Raw genomic sequence first — 20,680 nt, 5'->3', positions numbered from 1 at the left:
CAATGGAGGAAGCTAAAATATAGCCTTTCAGCTTTAATGCTGGTAGATAAACATGAATCTTGCTTTAACAGTTCAGACTTCATCATCTTTCTAAATTCTGATACTTGCTATCAATGAGTGAGGTTTGTAGACATGGGCATTCTTAATTCTCTGATCACTTGTTCTGCCTTCTTTTTTGCTTACATGATTCAGGCGGGTCCATCCGGATACTGAAGAATATTCCATTCCTTTACCTTCTGAAGTTCTCGTGTGGCTTTTGTATGTTTTGGGTCATTATCCAGTTGTACTGTGAGGTGCTGTCCTGTTAGTTTTACAGCACATGACTGAATCTGAGTAGAAAATATATACGTCATGTATGTCACATCATCAGTGAACACCAGTGACCTAGGTCCGTTGACGTCATATATTCCGTGCCTCCATCACGTTTGACAAATTATGTAATAAACCACCTTCACCAATCTGTTTTTCTCCCGTACTTCTGCTACAGATTATGATTACCACAGGTGTATAACATCTAGCCTCTAGCCGTGCAGTCTACCATTACCACAGGTGTATAACATCTAGCCTCTAGCCGTGCAGTCTACCATTACCACACTGTATAACATCCAGCCTCTAGCCGTGCAGTCTACCATTACCACAGGTGTATAACATCTAGCCTCTAGCCGTGCAGTCTACCATTACCACACTGTATAACATCCAGCCTCTAGCCGTGCAGTCTGCCATTACCACAGTGTATAACATCCAGCCTCTAGCCGTGCAGTCTACCATTACCACACTGTATAACATCCAGCCTCTAGCCGTGCAGTCTACCATTACCACAGTATATAACATCCAGCCTCTAGCCGTGCAGTCTACCATTACCACACTGTATAACATCCAGCCTCTAGCCGTGCAGTCTACCATTACCACACTGTATAACATCCAGCCTTTAGCCGTGCAGTCTACCATTACCACAGTGTATAACATCCAGCCTCTAGCCGTGCAGTCTACCATTACCACAGTATATAACATCCAGCCTCTAGTCATGCAGTCTACCACTACCACAGTATATAACATCCAGCCTCTAGCCATGCAGTCTGCCATTACCACAGTGTATAACATCCAGCCTCTAGCCGTGCAGTCTACCATTACCACACTGTATAACATCCAGCCTCTAGCCGTGCAGTCTACCATTACCACAGTATATAACATCCAGCCTCTAGCCATGCAGTCTGCCATTACCACAGTGTATAACATCCAGCCTCTAGCCGTGCAGTCTACCATTACCACACTGTATAACATCCAGCCTCTAGCCGTGCAGTCTACCATTACCACAGTATATAACATCCAGCCTCTAGCCGTGCAGTCTACCATTACCACACTGTATAACATTCAGCCTCTAGCCGTGCAGTCTACCATTACCACACTGTATAACATCCAGCCTCTAGCCGTGCAGTCTACCATTACCACAGTGTATAACATCCAGCCTCTAGCCGTGCAGTCTACCATTACCACAGTATATAACATCCAGCCTCTAGTCATGCAGTCTACCACTACCACAGTATATAACATCCAGCCTCTAGCCATGCAGTCTGCCATTACCACAGTGTATAACATCCAGCCTCTAGCCATGCAGTCTACCACTACCACAGTATATAACATCCAGCCTCTAGCCATGCAGTCTACCACTACCACAGTATATAACATCCAGCCTCTAGCTATGCAGTCTACCATTACCAAAGTGTATAACATACAGCCTCTAGTCATGCAGTCTACCATTACCACAGTGTATAACATCCAGCCTTTAGCCATGTAGTCTACTATTACCACAATGTATAACATACAGCCTCTAGTCATGCAGTCTACCATTACCACAGTGTATAACATCCAGCCTCTAGCCATGCAGTCTACCATTACCACAGTGTATAACATCCAGCCTCTAGCCATGCAGTCTACCAATCCCACAGTGTGTAACATCCATCCTCTAGCCATGCAGTCCACCAATATTAGAGTGTATAACATCCAGCCTTTAGCCGTGCAGTCTGCCATTATCACAGTGTCTAACATCCAGCCTCTAGCCGTGCAGTCTGCCATTACCACAGTGTATAACATCCAGCCTCTAGTCCTGCAGTCTACCATTACCACAGTGTATAACATCCAGCCTCTAGCCATGTAGTCTACTATTACCACAGTGTATAACATACAGCCTTTAGTCATGCAGTCTACCATTACCACAGTGTATAACATCCAGCCTCTAGCCATGTAGTCTACTATTACCACAGTGTATAACATACAGCCTTTAGTCATGCAGTCTACCATTACCACAGTGTATAACATCCAGCCTCTAGCCATGCAGTCTACCAATCCCACAGTGTGTAACATCCATCCTCTAGCCATGCAGTCCACCAATATTACAGTGTATAACATCCAGCCTTTAGCCGTGCAGTCTACCATTACCACAGTGTATAACATCCAACCTCTAGCCATACAGTCTACCATTACCACAGTGTATAACATCCAGCCTCTAGCCATGTAGTCTACTATTACCACAGTGTATAACATACAGCCTTTAGTCATGCAGTCTACCATTACCACAGTGTATAACATCCAGCCTCTAGCCATGTAGTCTACTATTACCACAGTGTATAACATACAGCCTTTAGTCATGCAGTCTACCATTACCACAGTGTATAACATCCAGCCTCTAGCCATGCAGTCTACCAATCCCACAGTGTGTAACATCCATCCTCTAGCCATGCAGTCCACCAATATTACAGTGTATAACATCCAGCCTTTAGCCGTGCAGTCTACCATTACCACAGTGTATAACATCCAGCCTCTAGCCATACAGTCTACCATTACCACAGTGTATAACATCCAGCCTCTAGCCGTGCAGTCTACCAATCCCACAGTGTGTAACATCCATCCTCTAGCCATGCAGTCTACCATTACCACAGTGTATAACATCCAGCCTCTAGCCATGCAGTCTACCAATCCCACAGTGTGTAACATCCATCCTCTAGCCATGCAGTCCACCAATATTACAGTGTATAACATCCAGCCTTTAGCCGTGCAGTCTGCCATTATCACAGTGTCTAACATCCAGCCTCTAGCCATGCAGTCTACTATTACCATAGTGTATAACATCCAGTCTCTAGCCGTGCAGTCTACCATTACTACAGGTGTATGCCATCCACCCTCTAGCCATGCAGTCTACCATTACCACAGTGTATAACATCCAGCCTCTAGCCGTGCAGTCTACCATGTGGGAACTACTAAGCAAATGCTTTATATAAAAGAAAAATTCAAAGGGAATTGATCCTAGACATATAAAACACCTCAAAAAGAGTTTGTTGTTAATTTATTTATATTGTGCAATCAGTAAAACATGGTACAAGCGTCTATGCAAAAATATAAATTATTTATTATACAATAACTTAAAATACAATCAAAGCTTAATCAATATAAAATTCAATAATATGCAATAACACACAGTGATATGCAGTGCCCTAAATTCGCCACTAGATGGCTCTAACACAAATACCAGCATTCCATACTACCTCAAACATAAAATGTAATACAACCGTCTCGACCACAATTATGAGATATACTCTCAGTTGGCACAGTAAACTCAATAGTGATTAGGGTAGATACGAACCCTTGCTCTGCTCAAACTATGACCAATCTCGGATATTGGGTAGTATTGCGACACAACTTATAAATTATCAGGCCTGATATTGACTATGGAATGTGAATATTCCAATCAGAGAATTTCTCCGATATTAATATTAGATATTTTGTTCAGTAATATGCATCTTTACTAAATAGTGATAATATTGATGTAGCACTTTTAACATTATACATCCGCACTAAAGCGGGGAGTTACTAAATATCAGGCCAATTAATTCAATCAATACTACACATAATAAAGTTATACGTTACCCGAGAATGCAAATGATATGCAGAGTCTAAGGGAAGTCAGCTCTAAAGTCCGTTCTGATCATTGGGATTTTTCTCCTGGGGTCTCTCCTTTCTTTCCTTGTCCCTCTGTGTGTGGTTTATTATCAAAAATTTATCAGTTAGACACACCTTCCTAACTTGGAGTTTTCCAATCATTGTCGGTTAGGAGTGTACATATGATAATGACTGTGATGTCACTATCACCCAGAATGCATTTTGGTTGTTGGTGCAATGTTATTCATTCATACCTAGGTGGCACTATTGCATAAGCTACTAGCATCATTATTAGTAAGAGTTAAATGTCCAGGTCTGACTTCATCTTAAATTCCATACACATAACATATGGAATCCTAAATCAGAGCTAAAGGGATTAACTTTGACACATATACCAATTAAAGCATAGACATTAAGGAACAAGTTTAGGCATTTTCCAAACTATCAAATTTATGGTACCAATAAGAATATAATAGACCTTGTACTATCACAGACATGTGTGTCTCCTCTGATTGTTAGTTAAAATAACATCGCTTTTCCTGAACGAAGACTCATTAACAAAGTCTATACTTAAAATTCTTCTCATCTTGTTTTAGGAATGCATGCATTCCTAGTTAGAAATATATAAGATAATAGATGCATTGACGTCCTTCATAATACACTGCCTGTCCCAAAAAAAAAGTCTCCACCAAAAAAAAAAAAAAAAGATTCTCAATCGGGTTAAGGTCTGGACTCTGTGGTGGCCAATCCATGTGTGACAATGATGTCTCCTGCTCTCTGAACCACTCTTTCACAATTTGAGTCAGATGAATCCTGGCATTGTCATCTTGGAATGTGCCCGTGCCATCAGGGAAGAACAAATCCATTGATGGAATAACCTGATCATTCAGTATGTTCAGGTAGTCAGCTGACCTCATTCTTGGAGCACATACTGTTGCTGAACCTAGACCTGACCAACTGCAGGACCCCAGATCATAGCACTGCCCCCACAGGCTTGTACAGTAGGCACTAGGCATGATGGGGGCATCACTTCATCTGCCTCTTCTTACCCTGATGCGGCCATCACTCTGGAACAGGGTAAATCTGGACTCATCAGACCACATGACCTTCTTCCATTGCTCCAGAGTCCAATCTTTATGCTCCCTAGCAAATTGAAGCCTTTTTTTCTGGTTTGCCTCACCGATTAGTGGTTTTCTTACGGCTACACAGCTGTTCAGTCCCAATCCCTTGAGTTTCCTTTGCATTGTGCGTGTGGAAAAGCTCTTACTTTCACTATTAAACATAGCCCTGAGTTCTACAGTTTTTCTTCGATTTGATTTCATCAACTGTTTAAGTAATCGCCGATCACGATCATTCAGGATTTTTTTCCCGCCACATTTCTTCCTCGAATACAATGGGTCCCCACTATCCTTCCAGTTTTTAATAATGCGTTGGACAGTTCTTAACCCGATTTTAGTAGTTTCTGCAATCTCCTTAGATGTTTTCTCTGCTTGATGCATGCCAATTATTTGACCCTTCTCAAACAGACTAACATCTTTTCCAAGACCACGAGATGTGTCTTTCGACATGGTTGTTTAAGAAATGAGAAGCAACTCATTGGACCAGTTGGCGTTAAATAACTTATTGCCAGCTGAAAGATAATCGCCCATGCAGTAATTATCCAATAGGAGGCTCATGACTATTTGCTTATTTAAATCCAGGTTCATTATACGTGTTGTGACACAGTGAGAGGTTTTGTCTGGGAAAACAGGTATTTTCCTCCCAGGATTGAACCCATGGACACTAACTATGGCTACCGTCAGTCGTTATATGCCAGGAGGCTGTGTGCAGCAGGTACCCCAGAGTCTCTAGATCATTTGTGCCAGGTGGAAGTGGGAGACACTCTGGAAGAGGCTCTGCTGGACTCAGTCTGGTGACCCTAGTAAGGACTACCCTGGTGCGGTCCACTGAGTATACTGGCCGGAAAGTTGGGGTGATGTGCATCCATGGAGACTTAAGACTATCCCACCGCCCTGGTGTCTCTGTCCACGGTGGCCGGTAGATGGACCTACAAGGTGGCTGTCGACACAAATTTATATTATGAACTCATAATAGGGAGAGACTTCCTGGGCTTCCTGGTACTGTGGCCTGCTATGAGAGTGACTGATACCCATGAGACAGGGGTAACCCTAGCAGAGTGGCCCGACTCAGGGGGGAGACCAGAACCCTGGGACCGAAGGGCCAGCAGCAGGGGCGACCGCCACTTCGGTGGAAAAGCGGGAGACAACCCCGCTAAGTGTTATGGTGGGAGACGTAGAGGACTTGCCGCCAGGTCCTGAATTGGCAGACCTTAATGTCTCCGGGGAAAATTTTGGTACCGCCCAATGTCGGAACCCAAACTACTCCCGCGCTTGGGAAATTGTGTTAATAGTAGATGGTGAACCACAACAATCTGGGGCAGAGTCTGTGTTTCCCTATTTTGTGGTTCATCAGGATATGTTGTATCGGGTAAACCAACTACGGGGTGAGCCTATTGAACAGTTGGTGATCCCCAAGGCGTATCACAAGCTTGTGTTAGATCTAGCCCACCAACACGTTCTCGGGGGTCACCTGAGGCTGCAGAAAACGTAGGATCGTATTCTACAGTGGTTTTACTGGCCCAGCATATTCAAAGAAGTGGAAGAGTTTTGTAAGTCTTGCCCGACCTGCCAGATAACGAGCCCCCAGCCACATTTCAGTAGTCCCCTAGTACCTCTCCCAATTATCGAAGTACCGTTTGACCGAATAGCAATGGACCTCATAGGCCCAGTACCAAAGTCCGCGAGACGGCATCAACACATCTTAGTCATTTTAGACTACGCCACTCAGTACCCAGAGGCGGTTCCACTGCGACATACCTCGGCCAAACTCATAGCTAAGGAGTTAATGGAGATGTTTTCCTGAGTAGGACTACCTAAAGAGGCTCCAAGGGACCCCTTTTATGTCCAAGGTGATGAGGGAACTCTGTAAGTTACTGCACATAAAACAACTACAGACGTCCATTTACCATCCGCAAATGGACGGTCTGGTAGAAAGGTTTAACCAAACATAAAAAAATATGTTGAAAAGGGTGGTGGCTAAAGATGGGAAGGACTGGGACCTTCTTCTGCCCTATCTCATGTTCGCAGTGCAAGAGGTACCCCAGGCCTCTACTGGGTTCTCGCCCTTCGAGCTGTTGTACGGCAGACACCCACGCTGTGTCTTGGACGTGGCCAAAGAAGCGTGGGAACAACAACCCACTCCACATAACAACCCACTCCAGTGTAATTGAGTACGTTACCCAGATGCAAGATCGGATAGAGACAGTGTTGCCTCTTGTTATGGAGCATTTGGAGCCCAGATTTGGGTATATTATCGGCAGGCTCAGGTCTGGATCTTTAACCTGGGTGGCAGGGTGGCAGGGGCCCTACGAGGTACTTGAGAAAATTGGAGATGTAAACTACAAGGTACAGAGGCTAGGGCGGCGAAAGCCGGAGCAGGTTTACCATGTTAATTTACTTAAACCTTGGAAAGATAGGGAGACCTGTACTGAAGACAGCCCGTGGCCGGGTTTTCTAGGAGAAGAGGTACTGGGTCCCCTGTCTGATGCAAGAGAGGCGGCTGCCAGAGGAAAAATTGCTGACAGCTTCTCCTCTAAACAGACTCAGGAGGCCAAGGAGTTCGTTAGTCGGAACACGGATGTGTTCTTGGACCTCCCTGGACGCACTTCCATAATCCAGCATGACATTGTCACTGTGTCTCAAGCAAAAGTCCGAAATAAAACCATACTGGGTGCCCAAGGCTCGGCAACAAGCTTTATCAGAGGAGGTGCAGCTAATTTTGTAGCTAGACGTCATTGAGGAGTCAAAAAGTGAGTGGGCCAGTCCTATAGTATTGATACCCAAGCCGGACAGGACACTCTGGTTTTGTAACGACTTTCGAAAACTTATGAAGTTTCCAAGTTTAATGCATATCCCATGGATGAGCTCATCGAGAGGTTAGGACAAGCCCGGTATTTTTCTGTTTTGGACCTCACGAAAGGGTACTGGCAGGTGCCCTTAATGGAGGCTGCCAAAGAGAAAACTGCCTTCATCACGCCTGAGAGGCTGTATCAATATAAGGTTTTACCCTTTGGTCTGCATGGCGCCCTCACCACTTTTCAGTGACTAATGGACATTGTGCTTCGTCCACATCGTCGGTACACTTCGGCTTACCTGGACAATATTGTCATCCATAGTACCGACTGGGAAAGTCACCTACCCAAAGTACAGGCTGTAGTGGACTCCCTTCGCAAAGCTGGCCTAACCGCTAACCCAAAAAAATGTGCGATAGGGTTAGAAGAGACTAAGTACCTGGGGTATGTCATTGGTCATCAAACCCCAAGTGAACAAAATAGAGGCGATACGAAATTGGCCCCGACCTGTCACCACTAGACAAAAAAAGTCATTCCTGAGAATGGTGGGCTATTACATGAGGTTTGTCCCCCACTTTGCTACTCTAGCCGTGCCCTTGACAGGACTCTTGAAGGGACACAAATCAATGATGGTTCGCTGGGATGATCGGGCGGAAGAGGCTTTCTCCGCTTTAAAGTCGACCCTGTGCAGGTCCCCGGTTTTGGTGATGCTCGACTTCAAAAGGGAGTTTATAGCACAGACCGATGCCTCCGAAGTAGGCCTCGGTGCGGTACTGTCTCAGGAAGTCAATGGGGAGGAGCATCCCGTTGTCTTCCTCAGCCGTAAGCTCACCCCAGCCGAGACCCGGTACAGTATAGTGGAGAGAGTGCCTAGCCATTAAGTGGGCACTAGAATCACTCCGCTATTATTTATTGGGGAGAAAATTCCTCCTGGTGACCGACCACTCCCCTCTCAAGTGGATGCCCGGGTCAGCCGATGGTTTCTCTCTCTACAAAACTTAACGTTTTTCGGTGGAACACCGGGCAGGCCGGTTACAGGGAAACGCGGATGCCCTGTCCCGGGTACACTGTCTGGAGTGTGTTCACCCCCTCAGGGTTGAACAAAGAGGGAGGGGTATGTGACACAGTGAGAGGTTTTGTCTGTGAAAAGAGGTATTTTCCTCCCAGCATGTGATGCTGGGCTGATTTACAGCCAGGTAAGGTCAAATACCAGACCGAATTTTAAGTGCTGGTCCAAGTTTTGGCAGCACCTGGCTGTCAAATAGGCAGCTGGGCTCAGAAGCCATGTCTCTGTGTTGGGATCTGGGAGCCTTGTGTCTGGATGAAGGCTTGCTACCTGTTTGGCGTGAAAACAGGTTGGTGCTGCTATGGTCAAGGACTCTTTGAGGCAGAATTACCGCATGGTGTGAATTACCACCAACACCGCAAGGTGACTTTTTGTTTGATTATGACGGCTTGTTTTGTCACTTGCCTAAAGTGTGAATAAAACACTGAACTGTTTGATCCAAAGAACTTGATGTTGCCTCTATACTGCGTCCGCTAATCCTGTCTATCAGAGCGAGTCCCCACAGTGTATACATACATCACAGATTTTCTGCTTCATCAATAGACATCAAACTGTAGGGGTAATTAGTACCAGATACGTCTAGAGAATATCTTTATCTCAGTGATAAATCTATAAGGAGACAAGAATGACTCTTCTCAGACTGGCACATCTTATAGAGAAGAAACCTTATGAATAGAGTTGAGCGAACTTTAGCTTTTTTTGGACCCGGACCCGAACATTTACGTAAAAGTTCGGGTTCGTGTTCGGTGTTTGTCGATTTTTATGGCGCTTTTTGAAAGGCTGCAAAGCAGCCAATCAACAAGCGTTTAACTGTGTGCCCTTAGAAGCCATCACAGCCATGCCTACTATTGGCATGGCTGTGATTGGCCAACTGCAGCATGTGACCCAGCCTCTATATAAGGCTGAGTCACGTAGCGCTGCACGTCACTCTGCTATTCTTAGTGTAGGGAGAGGATGCTGCTGCTGTCAGGGACAGATCAGGGATAAATACTAAGAAGAACTGCCTTATAACTCAGCGATCTAAATCCAATGTGTTTTGTGGGTGCGGTGCACAGTTTTTTTAAGCCTGCACTGAGCCAACTTCTGTTGAAAACGCTTTTATTTTTTACTTCAGTTTGTCACTATGAATACCTAATCGGCAGCCATTTTATGCAGACATGCTGGTGCAGCACTATCCATCTGCATGTCTGCTAGTCCAGAAATACAGCTTTTTTGCTGACTATGCTTAAAAAATTATTTTTTTCATATACTGGTCATCTTTGATTACACGTGCATAGGTGACAGTCACATTTAGGCCACAAATACGGCCATTCGTTTACTGCGATTGAAATAAACCGTGTGTTCATATACTAGTCATTTTGAATTTAACTGTCACGACCATGGTTATGGTCGTGACTTCTGGATCCGCAGGCAGTTGCCTGCGGTTTGGTTTTATTGTCAACCACATGGTGAGGGCTGCTGGTATGTGGCCTCACATGTGGTTGCCGCTGGCAACATGTTTATTCTTGGCAGTATAGCAGCCTGAGCTGTTGCTAGGCAGCTTGCTGTCAAGTGCATGCGGTTACACCTGGTTTGGTGTGTGTGTCTGCACTTTGTATGTCTGGTGTGCACGAGGTTTATATATGTGTGCACTGTGACACTTCCCTTCACTGTGGCTGCCCTGGCAACGTGTGGTATTGTGTACATGTGGTGGCAGTGTCTCGGCCTTCTGGCTGACTCCCAGGATATGGTTGCCACGCATGTCATTGCCTGCGGTAACAGCTGCAGTGTAATTGTTTATCTTACACTTCCCCTTTATGTGGCTTTTCCCTTGCCTGGTGTAGGAAGGGTTAACTCCCTTCTTAGTATGTGAGCACTGGGTGTGTGTGTGGGTGTGGCCACTTGGGGCTATTTAGCTCCTGCTGGATGCCAGACTCTGAGGGGTACTTCAGCCATGGTTAGCTGGAGTCATCCTCCTGGCTAATACCATCTGTCAGTCGGGGCCACCCTTGTGGTCATAAAGTTTATGTCTGATGTTATGAAGATGTTTCGTTGGTCTCTTTGTTTATTGCAGCTATGGTTTCCTGGGTCCGTTTGTATTGTTGTGGACAGCAGCACTTGTACATGGGTTCCAGGCTGTGTGTCTGTGGCAGGTAGGTGGTGTTACTAGTTGCATTTACCTGCCATTGCCATAAGCTGTTTATGTTCCCCTTTCTTTGCAGCTTTGCCAGTGAGACTCCTGTTCGTCCGTATCTAGGAGGAACAGGTCGTCTTACCCTGCTCCTAGTTCAGGGCCACCCTGAGGGCTAGTAGGGACCCCAAGGTTCCGGAGTATGAGCCCGCCTACCATCAGGGTCGGCTCATACAGCTAGGAGTCAGGGTCAGAATTAGGGACGTAATAGGAGGTGACCTGCTCCCTGATTACTGTCCTGGCCTAGTAGCGACAATCATCTTCTATCATCGCACGGCTGAGGGTTTTCCCCATCCTCAGCCGTGACATTAACATACATAGAATACAGTCACATTTAGGCCACAAATACGGCCATTCGTTTACTGCGGTTGAAATAAACCGTGTGTTCATATACTGCTCATTTTAAATTTAACGTACATAGAATACAGTCACATTTAGGCCACAAATACGGCCATTCGTTTACTGCGGTTTAAATAAACCGTGTGTTCATATACTAGTCATCTTTGATTACACGTGCATAGAATACAGTCACATTTAGGCCACAAATACGGTCATTCGTTTACTGCGGTTGAAATAAACCGTGTGTTCATATACTGCTCATTTTGAATTTAACGTACATAGAATACAGTCACATTTAGGCCACAAATACGGCCATTCGTTTACTGCGGTTTAAATAAACCGTGTGTTCATATACTGCTCATTTTAAATTTAACGTACATAGAATACAGTCACATTTAGGCCACAAATACGGCCATTCGTTTACTGCGGTTTAAATAAACCATGTGTTCATATACTAGTCATCTTTGATTACACGTGCATAGAATACAGTCACATTTAGGCCACAAATACGGCCATTCGTTTACTGCGGTTTAAATAAACCGTGTGTTCATATACTAGTCATCTTTGATTACACGTGCATAGAATACAGTCACATTTAGGCCACAAATACGGTCATTCGTTTACTGCGGTTGAAATAAACCGTGTGTTCATATACTGCTCATTTTGAATTTAACGTACATAGAATACAGTCACATTTAGGCCACAAATACGGCCATTCGTTTACTGCGGTTTAAATAAATCGTGTGTTCATATACTGCTCATTTAGAAATTAACGTACATAGAATACAGTCACATTTAGGCCACAAATACGTCCATTCGTTTACTGCGGTTGAAATAAACCGTGTGTTCATATACTGCTCATTTTGGAATTTAACGTACATAGAATACAGTCACATTTAGGCCACAAATACGGCCATTCGTTTACTGAGGTTGAAATAAACTGTGTGTTCATATACTGCTCATTTTGAATTTAACGTACATAGAATACAGTCACATTTAGGCCACAAATACGGCCATTCATTTACTGCGGTTGAAATAAACCGTGTGTTCATATACTAGTCATCTTTGATTACACGTGCATAGGTGACAGTCACATTTAGGCCACAAATATGGCCATTCGTTTACTGCAGTTGAAAAAAACCGTGTGTTCATATACTGATCATTAGGCCACAAATACCGCTGTCATATAGAGTTTAAAAAAAAATTGAGTTCAATACCCTACATCAGGGTTTATATTGGCGGTTAATTATTTTTAACATACTTAACCAATTTTTACTTTGCTTTGTGAATGCTAACTATGAGGCAAACATCTAATAAGGGACGCGGTCATGGTCGTGGTGGTGGTGTTGGTGGAGCCTCTGGTGCAGGGAGAGGACGTGGCCGTTCTGCCACAGCTACATGTCCTACTGAACCTACTACCTCAGGTCCCAGTAGCCGCCAGAATCTACAGCGATATTTGGTCGGATCTAATGCCGTTCTAAGGATGGTAAGGCCTGAGCAAGTACAGGCGCTAGTTAATTGGGTGTCCGACAGTGGATCCAGCACGTTCACATTATCTCCCACCCAGTCTTCTGCAGAAAGCGCACAGGTGGCGCCTGAAACCCATGCCCATCTGTCTGTCACATCACCCCCGTGCATATCTGGGAACCTGTCTGAGCCTCAAGTCATGCAGCAGTCTCTTATGCTGTTTGAAGATTCTGCTGGCAGGGTTTCCCAAGGGCATCCACCTAGCCCTTCCCCAGGGGTGGAAGACATAGAATGTACTGACGCACAACCACATATGTTTCCTGATGAGGACATTGGAATACCACCTCAGCACGTCTCTGATGATGACGAAACACAGGTGCCAACTGCGTCGTCTTTCTGAGGGTGCAGACCGAAAAGGAGGTCAGGGAGGAAGACTGGGTGGATGCAGGGGACGATGAGGTCCTAGACCCCACATGGAATGAAGGTCGTGCCACTGAGACCGAGCCAACAGCGCAGCAAAAGGGGGAGCAGGGTGCAAAAGCAGAGCAGCCGCCGCCAAAACAGTTCGCCTGCTACTGGCCACCGTCACCAGGGACCGAGCACACCAAAGGCAGCTTCAAGGAGTTCCCTGGCATGGCACTTCTTCACACAATGTGCTGACGACAAGACCCGAGTGGTTTGCACATTGTGCCATCAGAGCCTGCAGCGAGGCATTAACGTTCTGAACCTTAGCACAACCTGCATGACCAGGCATCTACATGCGAGACACGGGCTGCAGTGGAGTAAGCACCTTCAAAACCAAGAAAGGGCTCAGGCTCCCCCTGCTCCCTCTTCTGCTGCTGCCTCAGAATCTTCCTCCTCCTCTGGAGGAACGTTGGCACCTGCCGCCCAGCAAACAGAGGATGTAGCACCAACACCACCACCTGCGTCACCAAGCATCTCCACCATGTCACACGGCAGCGTTCAGCTCTCCATCTCACAAACCTTGGAGAGAAAGCGTACATTCCCACCTAGCCACCCTCGATCCCTGGCCCTGAATGCCAGCATTTCTAAACTACTGGCCTATGAAATGCTGTCATTCAGGCTGGTGGAGACGGACAGCTTCAAACAGCTCATGTCGCTTGTTGTTCCCAGCCGCCACTACTTCTCCAAGAGAGCCGTGCCTTCCCTACACAACCAAGTATCCGATAAAATCAAGTGTGCACTGCGCAACGCCATCTGTGGCAAGGTCCACCTAACCACAGATACGTGGACCAGTAAGCACGGCCAGGGACGCTATATCTCCCTAACTGCACACTGGGTAAATGTAGTGGCGGCTGGGCCCCAGGCGAAGAGCTGTTTGGCGCACGTCCTTCCGCCGCCAAGGATCGCAGGGCAACATTCTTTGCCTCCTGTCTCCTCCTCCTCCTACTCAGCTTCCTCCTCCTCTTCTTCCACCAGCTCATCCAGTCAGCCACACACCTTCACCACCAACTTCAGCACAGCCCGGGGTAAACGTCAGCAGGCCATTCTGAAACTGATGTGTTTGGGGACAGGCCCCACACCACACAGGAGTTATGGGGGGGTATAGAACAACAGACCGACGAGTGGTTGCTGCCGGTGAGCCTCAAGCCAGGCCTGGTGGTGTGCGATAACGGGCGAAATCTCGTTGCAGCTCTGGGACTAGCCGGTTTGACGCACATCCCTTGCCTGGCGCATGTGCTGAATTTGGTGGTGCAGAAGTTCATTCGCAACTACCCCGACATGTCAGAGCTGCTGCATAAAGTGCGGGCCGTCTGTGCGCGCTTCCGGCGTTCACACCCTGCCGCTGCTCGCCTGTCTGCTCTACAGCGTAACTTCGGCCTTCCCGCTCACCGCCTCATATGCGACGTGCCCACAAGGTGGAACTCCACCTTGCACATGCTGGACAGACTGTGCGAGCAGCAGCAGGCCATAGTGGAGTTTCAGCTGCAGCACGCACGGGTCAGTCGCTCTGCGGAACAGACACACTTCACCACCAATGACTGGGCCTCCATGCGAGACCTGTGTGCCCTGTTGCGCTGTTTCGAGTACTCCACCAACATGGCCAGTGGCGATGACGCCGTTATCAGCGTTACAATACCACTTCTATGCCTCCTTGAGAAAACACTTAGGGCGATGATGGAAGAGGAGGTGGCCCAGGTGGAGGAGGAGGAAGAGGGGTCATCTCTAACACTTTCAGGCCAGTCTTTTAGAAGTGGCTCAGAGGGAGGTTTTTTGCAACAGCAGAGGCCAGGTACAAATTTGGCCAGCCAGGGCTCACTACTGGAGGAGGAGGAGGATGGGGATGAAGCATGTTCACAGCGGGGTGGCATCCAACGCAGCTCGGGCCCATCACTGGTGCGTGGCTGGGCGGATACGGAGGACGCCGACGATACGCCTCCCACAGAGGACAACTTGTCCTTACCTCTGAGCAGCCTGGCACACATGAGCGACTACATGCTGCAGTGCCTGCGCAACGACAGCAGAGTTGCCCACATTTTAACGTGTGCGGACTACTGGGTGGCCACCCTGCTGGATCCCCGGTACAAAGACAATGTGCCGTCCTCAATTCCCTCACTGGAAGATGCGCGACTACGGGCGCAAGCTGGTAGACGCGCTCCTGAGAGCATTCCCGACTGACGCCGGGGACAAGTGGAAGCACAAGGCGAAGGCAGGGGAGGAGGAAGAGGTGGCCAACGCAGCTGTGTCAGCGCCAGCACCTCAGAAGGCAGGGTTAGCATGGCCGACATGTGGAAAAGCTTTGTCACCTCGCCGCAACAACCGGCCCCAACTGCTGATATGGAACGTGTTAGCAGGAGGCAGCATTTGAACAACATGGTGGAACAGTTCCTGTGCACACGCCTACATGTACTGACTGATGGTTCTGCCCCATTCAACTTCTGGGTCTCCAAATTGTCCACATGGCCAGAGCTTGCCCTGTCAGCCTTGGAGGTGCTCATCACAGACAGACGCAGCCGCCTGTCCACAGCCAACGTGGACAAGCTCACAGTCATTAAAATGAACCAGGCCTGGATCCCACAGGACTTGTCTGTACCTTGTGCAGAATAGACATTTATACCACCATCAAACATACATTCTTGTACTCAAGTCAAGTGCAATGATTCTATGTTTTCTTTTTTTTTATTTGTCCCAATATTTTGGGGGCTACCTACCCCAATAAAAAATAAAAAAAAACATTGTAGGCTGCCTCCTCCTCCTCCTCCATTGCTGCCTCCACCTACAACACCACATTCACCGCCTCCTCAACCTCCGACTCCATATCCACGACTTCTCTGAGTTGCAGGTTAATAATTTGTAATTTTTAGTTATTTTATTTTATTTTAAGTCATTTCCCTATCCACATTTGTTTGCAGAGCAGTTTCCATGCTCTTAAGCACATTTTACTGCCTTTTACATCCCTCTAGCCTTTTCAAGGACTATTTTAGAGGCATTTTAATGCAAAAAAGTGCCAATTTTAGTGCCCTAAATTGAAAAAAAATCTTATTTTCAATTGTCGGGTGACATTTTACTATTTTTGGCGTATACAAACCCCTGCTGTGCCTGGGTGACAGGGGCCTAAATCTCTCAAAATCCTCTGTTGCATTGCTGGGTGACATGAACCCCCTGTGGCGAAACCAACCTCGCCACTGGGTTTTGGAGGGGCCTGGGTACTAGCCTCTTGCCCCAGGATTATGAGCCCTCTCATCAGCCAGGCCTCATTTGTTCACAGAGGACCTGGACTAACTTGAACCCTGGTCTAATTCGTGCCATTTTGGGATGTTAAATGTCTATGTGTATTGAAAAGGGTGGGACATTGTATACGTTGAGTAGGGAGGTCTGTTCCATTGTTTCTCTGTGTGTATTGGCGATTTTCTTTGTCCTGAGAGATAATTGAATTACTTCTCGGTTGTCTCCAGGATAGAGGACATTGTGTATTCGTCTGCCTGTGATGATTGCATCAACCCAGTGTGAGGTAATTCTATCACGGACAGAGGGGAGGATTTTGTGTGGGAGTGTCTGAGTGTATTGCACGTGGGTATTTGTTGTTTTTACAAAACCCTGGGGTGGTAACTTTGTTGGAAGATGTGTATAAAATGCTTGTGTGTTAAAATAAAGAGAGTTCCTGTTTTTATACCTTCATGAAGTCTTGGCTCATGTTTGGCTCATGGGATAACTACACTCTTGGGGATTGCTATATCATAATACTCCCCTGAGTAGAAGCTCTTGTAAGAGCTTGCTCCTGGTTCCTGTCTCTGGATTTAGGAGAGGTTCACCCACTGGAGCCTGGAGCCTTGTCGTAGGTCCAGGGTGGGTAGGAGACGGCGAGACCTCCACCAAGCTTCGGCGGTTCGTGGGGTCTGCAGTGCCGACGGTGTCAAGTGAAGTGCTTGGAGTCCTCTGGAAGCACTAGGAGCATCTATCGACGGAGGTACCCGGTCGGGGTGCTAGGCGTTCCGTTACATTGGTGGCAGCAGTGGGATGGCGTCCTAGTGTGAGGAGAAGCAGCTCGGAGACACCGTTCGTGGAGTATATTGAGGGCAACGCTAGTATCCATACAGTGCCCCTGGCTACAGCAATATGGATGCCGTTGGTTCCTGCACAGCATTCCATGAGGAAGATCACCCGGATTACAGGGATGCCGAGCGGAAAGGCATATGGCACCAGGCCCTGGAGGACGTGCAGCGTCGGAGGGGTGAGAGTCTTCCCAGTGAGGAGCAGAGATTGCGAATGCGATTGGCGCTGCGACTACCTCTACTGGGAGAGCAACCATTGACGGAGTGGGTGTCAGAGCTTGAGACACTGGTATGGCAGGAAACCTGGCTGGATGACGCTTACCAAGCACTATGGTGGGACACAGTACGACAGTCTACATGGATGGAGGAGTACGCCAAGCCCGAAGGTGAGGAATAAAATTGCCCTGGGTTATTGTGGGAGTCTTTTGAAGACATTGACTTTGGGAGCACAGAAGAGTCTAGATTTTGGGACATTACTGACTACAGGTGGGACTTGCACAATTGGCCTACAACTAGTGGGGTGAGGGCAGATCTGACCTTTCTGGTCCAAAGGGAGTGGAAGCTGGAGCAAGATTATCAACAGTTGTTTCGCTCCATTCAAGCCCAGTGCAAGATACAAGACAGTTGGATTCCAGGCCCAGACCTGCAGCCCTACCCCTGGCAAGTCACAGCTGAGGTATCCCCTACTTCCTCACCAACTGTGGAGGTAGGGGACTTCATAGACTGGTACTGGGAGGAACCCCAGTCGGCAGGTGGAGATGGGACCGTAGTCACTCCACCGTCCCAACAGGGTGGCTGGGCAGGCGGCCCAGATCCCCAACTGCCACTGGAAGTACAGGGAGAGGAGATTGTCGGTCCCTCATCTCTGCAACAACCAGAATCACTGGTAAAGGAGACAGCCGGTCTCACTACCCAGCGGCAGTATACTCTACAGGGAGAGGAGACAGTTGGTCTCTCTCCCCAGCGGCAGATGGGGTATCCAGAGGAGAGGGTAAGTGATAGCCCCCCTCCACATCTCTCTCCCAGACCAATACTGAGGGTAGTGGGTAAGGCTTTAAACCCCACTGACCCCTCTCCAGCAGAAGAGCTGGCATCAGAGCAGAGCGCCGCTGGCCTCTGCCCTAACCATTACACACCCAGTGTTCACACACAAGGAAGGGAGTTAACCCTTAACCCTACACCAGGCAAGGGAAGACTGCCACTTAAAGGGGAAGTGTACAATCAACTATCACACTGCAGCTGCTACCACCGGCAACAGCATGTGTGGCAACCATGTCCTGGGGATCAGCCAGAAGGCCGAGACACTGCCACCACATGCACAATACCACCCGTTGCCACGGGCAACCACAAGTAGAGGAAAGTGTCACTTAAAGGGAAATGCACACACAACTAAATACCGTGCACACCAAACATAGACAGTGAACACATTCAACCACACGTTGCCAGAGGCAACCGCATGCTATGACAGCGAGCAGCCTAGCACCAGCTCCGGCTGCTACACTGCCAACCACATCATGTTGCCAGCGGCAACCACACGTGAGGCAACATACACAGAGCCCTCACTTGTGATTGACAACAAAAGGAAACCGCTGACAACTGCATGCGACCAAAGAGTCACGACCATGACCATGGTCGTGACAGGGGCTCTCTTGTTGGGGGTGTCTTTGAAAAGCACCAAACGCGTTTCGGGGATCTCCTTTCCCCTTCCACAAGAGACCCCCACTGGAAGTCCGTGCACCAATATCCGGACATATATCAATAATTGGAGCGCTCCAACATAGAAAGAAAGGATCCGGTATTTCAGCTAAGTCTACCTCTCGCGAAACCACACTCCGGTCATATGACCAGATTCGAGATCCGTGTATAACGATCGAGAGAGACCAGTGACGCACAAACTAAGTGGGACGCCAAACATCCAGACCGCAGGAATACGAAAAGTTACCGTGAGTAAAAATCGAATATTGGGATTGCGGGAAAATCTATACTAATCTGTGAGTAAAAACTGTGTTTATTTGGATACTCCATCGAATATTTGAATCGGACATTTCCGAATATTTGAAAAAGTGCCTTGAATGTTTTTTTCTGTGACACTGCTCATAAGAAAATGGATATGAGTGAAGACCAAAAGAGACCAATATAAGTATAAGGAATAGACTGATTGGACGAACTATACCTTTGGTCTATGAGATACATTATATACTTTTCTCATTATTCTCATTCAGGACTTATGGTTCCCCTCATTTTGGACTTTTATTCATTTTATTGAAGTTTTTAGATTTTAGGTATTTTCTAGGGATTATTGTAATTGTAATTGTTTATTGCTGCAGCGATTGTGGAGTATTATTATATTGTATTTATAGCCAATGTGCCATATTAAATATTGTGTATTACCTAGAACAAATAATTGTTTTATTTCCGTACGCGGAGTGCCAGTCTCATAATATATTATTGATATACCCTTCTTTTTATTTGAGTGAATCAACTGAGACTAGAGCACCCATTCCAGAATTGTGAAGGGAGTGAGCAGTTTGTCTACAGTACATTACCTAGGATAAGGTACCTCGTTCAGTGGCATCAGGCATCGCCTTATGCATGAACACATCAAACTCATGGCCTGTATTAATGTACCCGAAAGGCAATCGGGTCCAGGTATATTGCTGCTTCCCAAATGTGAAGGCCAATTTGTATTGATCTTTCTCGTCCACCTTAATTGTCCAATAATAGTAAGTGCAGTGAGATCCCTGGGCGCCGCTGTACAGATCATGACACTTAGTTCACAATATTTGGACCGATGAAAGGTCCTCTTTAACTCATAAGCTTCTTCAAGCTCACTAGTTAAATCGCATTGAGTCTCGCGTACCATCTCCTTTCCTTGTTGGCATGACTCGTACCGTACTCCTTCTCATCGATCTCATGGTTGAAAACCAAAGATGATTCTTCAATGTGGCATGTACCTTCTTCAGGACTGAAAGGATAAACAGAGTGGATATTGAATTACCCCTCAGATGTTGAGGAAAAATGTTGTTCCACTACTTGTTCTTCTGTCAAATATTAATCCGGAATAAGTCCAATGACGTCATTATGGAATCCAAAAGTGTAATACTCCGAATCCATACCTAGACCAATTATGGGATATACTATAGGGAGCCATATTATGAATTACCATATGCAATGGATTCTGATGGATGTTTACCATAGGAGTGGGCTTTACCTTCAGGCCAAGTTGCTGTATCCGGTTAGACAAACCGATCAAAGCATCTGCATTCTTTAATTTTTGCCCC

This window comes from Bufo bufo, chromosome 9 (genome assembly GCF_905171765.1).
Source record: "Bufo bufo chromosome 9, aBufBuf1.1, whole genome shotgun sequence".
Classification (NCBI taxonomy): Eukaryota; Metazoa; Chordata; class Amphibia; order Anura; family Bufonidae; genus Bufo; species Bufo bufo.
This window is presented reverse-complemented; position numbering follows the sequence as displayed.